The sequence below is a fragment of the Maniola jurtina genome, chromosome 12 (assembly GCF_905333055.1).
Source record: "Maniola jurtina chromosome 12, ilManJurt1.1, whole genome shotgun sequence".
Taxonomy (NCBI): Eukaryota; Metazoa; Arthropoda; class Insecta; order Lepidoptera; family Nymphalidae; genus Maniola; species Maniola jurtina.
The window spans coordinates 10,881,313-10,887,415 of record NC_060040.1 but is presented as its reverse complement, the minus strand read 5'-3'; positions in this window follow the sequence as shown (position 1 = coordinate 10,887,415).

Sequence of the window (6,103 nt, the reverse complement as noted above, 5' to 3'; positions counted from 1 at the left end):
TCGAACATTTTCTGTCAAACAATTCGTATATTCTTTCACTATCGAAGTTCAAAAGTTTGTATAGGTACAATTTAGCTAAGGCTCTAAGAAAAAAGAGCAGCCAGTCAGTTGGGAACATTTTACGAGTATAATAGGAAAGTCTAAAAAATATTACAATGCTTAAAAAGTATTATTAAACTGTTTTAAACTTAGGTAAGTAGGTACTGCTGTTTGAAAGCTACTTTGTTGTTGTAGACAAATAACTAATATCGTTGCATTGTATCGTTGTTAAAAATTATTTCCATTTAGTAAACAGAAATTATTCATAATAATTATTTCGTTTCCCACCGTTATATTATAGCGCGATTCTTTATTATTTTTTATGCAAGTGTAAGTTGGTGGTTTTTCTAAACATACTTTTGGACTTGTTTTTTTTTTGGGAATTATCTTAAGTGGATTCATAAAATACAAAATACATCAAATGACAATAATCGTAAGAGTAGGGTTCTTTAAGGATATTAATTAAGTCATTTTATTGTTTGAAGATAGCAGAGAACTGATCAAGTTAGGGTTATAAAGAAAATATTCGCTTCGACAATTTTCCGGTAAATCAAATACATATTTTCTCAACCTGTTTAATTATGAATTAAACTTTATTAGCAACAGATTTCATGTTATGGTTGCCAAAAGCATTTACTTTTCTGGTTCCCTATATTCCTCGATATTGAAAATGTTGGGATCTTGGTAAGCTTCTATGCAGCATTTTGATGTCGGTAAACGCATCCAGCGCGATGGCGACTCTGGGCCTTAAATATAGAGATTTTTTCTGAAAGCAAGGCTATCAAAATGATTGTATCATCCATCGTCTTCTTCTTCTTCATCCAATAACTGTTGTATAACTCATTTTTACCCTGTTTTAAATAATAGTCGGATATATTTGAGCACCAGAACACAACTGTTCATAGTAATAACTTCGTGAATACTGGCGGTTAGTTGGCAGCTCTTGCAAGCCTGGAAGCTTGGCTACTGGTCGCTACACGGCTATATAGGCGACCATTAAAATTTTCAACAAGAATTAAATTCACAATTTTCAACCTTTCGATTTTTGGGGAACCCTAATTATTGAAAGCTTTCATTCTTTAATTGAGGTAATTTTTAATCAATTTGTCAGGTTTTATTATTTGATATTGGTGCTTAATTTAATGACTGATTAATCAACTTAGGTACAATTTATTGAAGCGGATGAATTACCTACTGTTCAAAACTTAAATGTTATTTATTTACATTTTATGAATCAATTGTAGAAAAGTTTTCTTATTACTATTAGGACTAAATTGGTAAGCATACCTAGAGTGATATTAATTAGAATATTACGACTTGTCCAATCGAACTAACTATAACGATCTTATTTCAAGGTTTAACGACATAATATTATAATGTTAAGTACTTAAATGGTACAATTACCACGGTTAGTATAATATGGTGATGCTTTGAATTATTCTTACTTATTAATTATTATTATTAATTATTTCTACTTACTTTTATCTCATTAATTTTAATAGTGGTGTACAATAAACCAATAAAGCATATTTCATTTCATTATAATTTGTCCATGAATTTGAAAACTTATCAAAATTATTTCATTGCAGGAATCCTTCCCGGCTGAGTTTGTTGTGGGATCTTCTCATCGTTTGGTACCCTCGTAGCTTTAGTTTCAAGTTTACGTAATTAGTTTTCACCATTATCTTACAAATCCAACAAATGACCATCAAAACGTGTACAATGTTACCTATTTTAAATCAATAATTTGACTTTGACTTCAAATTTAGGCCCCAATTCATCTGTAAGTTTATTACATTCTGTGACCCACTGACTCAACTGGCAAATTCTTAAAATTTCAAAGTTTACTTTATTTGACGTCATAGACAAGAAATGACATAATGTGACTACAAGTATGTTTTTCCTCCATTTCTAATTGATAAGAACATGATAAGAACTGTACACAATCGACAACTCACTGCATTTGTTTGGATAACGTGTTTGATAAGGGCTACGTCACAAGATTAGCCTTTATTTGCAAAGTCCAACGAATTACGTATTTATCTGTTTAAACTGTTTTCATGCCCATAAAAGGAGTGCAAATTTTCAGTATTTATGATCTATGTATGTGAGTTTTTTTTTGTTCCAGCATAACTTCAAAATGCCTGAACAGATTTGGACTTTAGAATTCTTGGGTAAATCATCCCGAGAGACACTGTCTACTAATTGCTTTTATTTCAATATCGCAGAGCAGTTGTGTTTTATATTTTTTTTAACTAAATTACTACTTGTTACTAAAAAGTAATTGAAATGTATATAGGGTTGTGGACTGTTAGTAAATGCCTGCAATTTTATTTATGAGATAAAAGCTGGGCAAAAGCGTTTTAAAATTAGAAAATCTACAATATTTGATTTATTGATTACTTGGAATAATTTCTTATATTAGAACAAGAGATTTACTAAATAACTGTTTTTACACCATACCTACCAATGTATTTCTAAAATCAAAAAGTTGGAGGAGGAGTTATGTGCGTTTTAAGCAACTCAATATAACTTGCTTTAAAGGTAAAGAAAAAAATCGTGATTAAACCTGGATACCAGCGGGTTTCTCATAATGTGTTCAAAGGTGTGTGAATGTTTGCCAATCCGCACTGGGCCAGTGTGTCAAACTGAGGCCTAAATTCTAGGAGACCTGTTCTTAGTAATTATACCTTGGCCGGCGCACAATGAGTTGATCATGATGATGATTATTAATATTTTTTAACTATTATAGTGAGAAAACCGTGGTCACTTAAGTATTTTCGTAGAAGCCGCAAAAAGTGCTGGTTGCATGTTTGCGATAGATTGGGTTCGCACCGTAACATGCGTCAAAGTACGCGCTTATGACGCAACCAAGAGACGTACTAAGTGTCTATTCAAACGGACCACACAACAACTACGCTGAAATGGCAAAAATGTCGCCTATTGGTCACATCTTCGAATGTTCTCGTGCGGCACATATTATCTATTTTTTCTTGAATTACTGAAAAGGTAAACAATAGCTTCTCGCTGAAATGCGTAAGAGGCATACTGTACGAGGCTCATAGAGACAACTGTAAGGTTATTTTTAAAAATTGATTTGAGTTGTCAAAAATAATATAAAATTATTAATTTATCTAATGCAGGTAGTTTGATAAAATCGATATTTCGCTCATTCGATGTCATACAATCTGTTACTAGGAGGCCGACAAGATCGAACTTGCATAAATACGGGTGTTTTGAAGGTTTTAGTTCAGTCTCCTTCTGAGATTCGGAGCGATATCGCATATTTTCGGTATTTGGGTTGTGAACTGGATAATTAGATGTTGTGATAGCAATCACGCTCTAATTAAATTATTTATTTTGGCATTAGTTTGTTTAGATTAAAACTCTCGGATAACCTTGCACATTAAACTTGTGTTTTTTTTGTGTTGGTTTTGGAGAGGACATTCCAATAATTCGATAAAAATATTTAAATTATACCTGCTTTTCTGAGTGACGCCAATAATTCAGAAGTGGGACGTGTCTCACGTTGTCTTAATTTCGCTTTGGTATCTTTTTCGAACCAACCCACATTTGATAAATTTTTTAATGAGTTCGGTGGTTTTGGTAATTTGGTGATTAAAATATTAAGTTTTTTTTAAAGAATTTAGTCTTTTGTGAAGTGGAAAGTAATTTGCAATAAGTGGTTCAGATTTCGTATACATCGAATGAGAAGTTAGTCGTTTGGATTTACTGTTGATTTGATATTAAAACTCAGAGTTCGGCAGTTCAAGGGTAGGTTTTAATGATTTGACGGAGGGCAGGATAGCCCATGATTTGGATTTGACTTAGGGCAAGGAAGCCCGCGACTGACATGACATGATTAATTAGAAACACGAGGACGTGTTAAATTCAGGACGGCCGAACTGTAAGGTTATTTTTAAAAATTGATTTGAGTTGTCAAAAATAATATAAAATTATTAATTTATCTAATGCAGGTAGTTTGATAAAATCGATATTTCGCTCATTCGATGTCATACAATCTGTTACTAGGAGGCCGACAAGATCGAACTTGCATAAATACGGGTGTTTTGAAGGTTTTAGTTCAGTCTCCTTCTGAGATTCGGAGCGATATCGCATATTTTCGGTATTTGGGTTGTGAACTGGATAATTAGATGTTGTGATAGCAATCACGCTCTAATTAAATTATTTATTTTGGCATTAGTTTGTTTAGATTAAAACTCTCGGATAACCTTGCACATTAAACTTGTGTTTTTTTTGTGTTGGTTTTGGAGAGGACATTCCAATAATTCGATAAAAATATTTAAATTATACCTGCTTTTCTGAGTGACGCCAATACAATGAAATCATGATATGAGGGAAAACCTACCTTCAGAAGGTCTACAGCGCCGGTGAAATCACGTCACTTAGCGTCGAGATACACTTGCCTGCGGGTGCCGCGAGTGGTTACTTTTGTAACCGCAATGTTGTTCGAATCGACATCGATGACCACAGGTTCGCAACAGCCATTGATTTGTAGAACTTTTTTTTTGTAAAAATGGTGACTCGTGTCGATATTATGTTGTGGTTGTGACACGTCTGAAAGGATCCTTAGCCAGAATTACCTTAAATTATCTTAATGAAGTAAATAAATCAAAACGCGTGAAATGGTGCAATTAAAATAAAGAGTGTGTAGACTTCTGTTTTACATATCCGTAAAAAGAAAAATCTGGACGATAAGGCCCGATTTTGACAAAAGACTCAGATGCTTGAAATGAGCATGGACCGAAATAAATACTATAAGTATTCCTACTAATATTGAAAATAATTTAAAATTAAAAAAAGTTGTAACGGAGAAAAATAACTCTAGAATTACAGCATTTTATTACCTATGTGATGAGTAAATAATATTATTATCAGCTATCAACTTATATCTACTTGTGCAAAATATCAGTGCCTATAAATAGAACTGCTGTTCTATTTGTACTATAGCAAAATAAGTTCGTTTATGAATTTCGCAGAAATCGCAAAAAGTCTTTACGTCAAAGTACGCGATGTGACGCACTGAAGCGATCTACTTAAAAGTTACATGAGGAAACTAAAAACATATTTATTTCAACGGATAGTTTGTCTTTGATTGCGATCTTACCTTCGACCTACCTCTGACTACTTGGTGACGGTAAAGGCAAAGATGGAAGCAGGCCTGATAGAAGCATGATAGTTTTATTAAGCCCATTAATCTACAAGAAATCTATGTCTAACATTGGAGATTCCTCGTTGATCTTCGTTATCTTGACTCTTCGTTTGAATGCAGATGACGAGGTCCTACGTTCGATTCCCAGGTCAAGCCAGAAAGAATAAGTTATTGGATTTTTTGTTAAGAAATTCTCTATACTAGCCCGGAGTTAAGAAGTTGGTGGTGTTTCATCCCCGTGCCTCGGGGAGCACGTAAAACCTACTTTGTTAGGGGTAGAAGCTACATCTTATCGAGGTATTGTAACCCTTCGTGCTCGTCCATTCCAAATTATCAGCTGCACGAAGGGCGCCAAGTATATTTAATAAGACCTGCTGGGTAGATTTGTTAACTCAGTGAACAACACGGAATGATAGCCACCGAGCTGATAGGGCATTTTTTAATCCATTGAAGATTTTGTACGATAAAATATTTTAATGTCACTCAATGAAGCAGCAATGTAGAACAAACTCGTGGCAAACGAATTTGATGGGTATAGACTATAGAGTTAGCGAATCACCCCGTAGAGCATACGTTATTTCCATGCATTATTTGTCACATTTTATACATTCGTCCATGGTTTCGCTTCGCTTTTTTACAGATAGATTGGTTGACAACGAAAGCCTGACAAATATTAGTAAGTACGGAGTAGGTTTGTGCAATATCACTCGGGCCAGCGTAGTGTGGCGGCGAGATAGCTATCATGCATGTGGGCTGGTGCAAGCTGCATCCGCCCACGCAAGCTACGGGATCTCATACTATCTTGCTTTTCTGTGCTGCTATAACGAATCGAGTCTGATTAATACTCCCATTTCTGCCCGCCCAGGCAAGGTAGAGTATTTTAAGAAAATG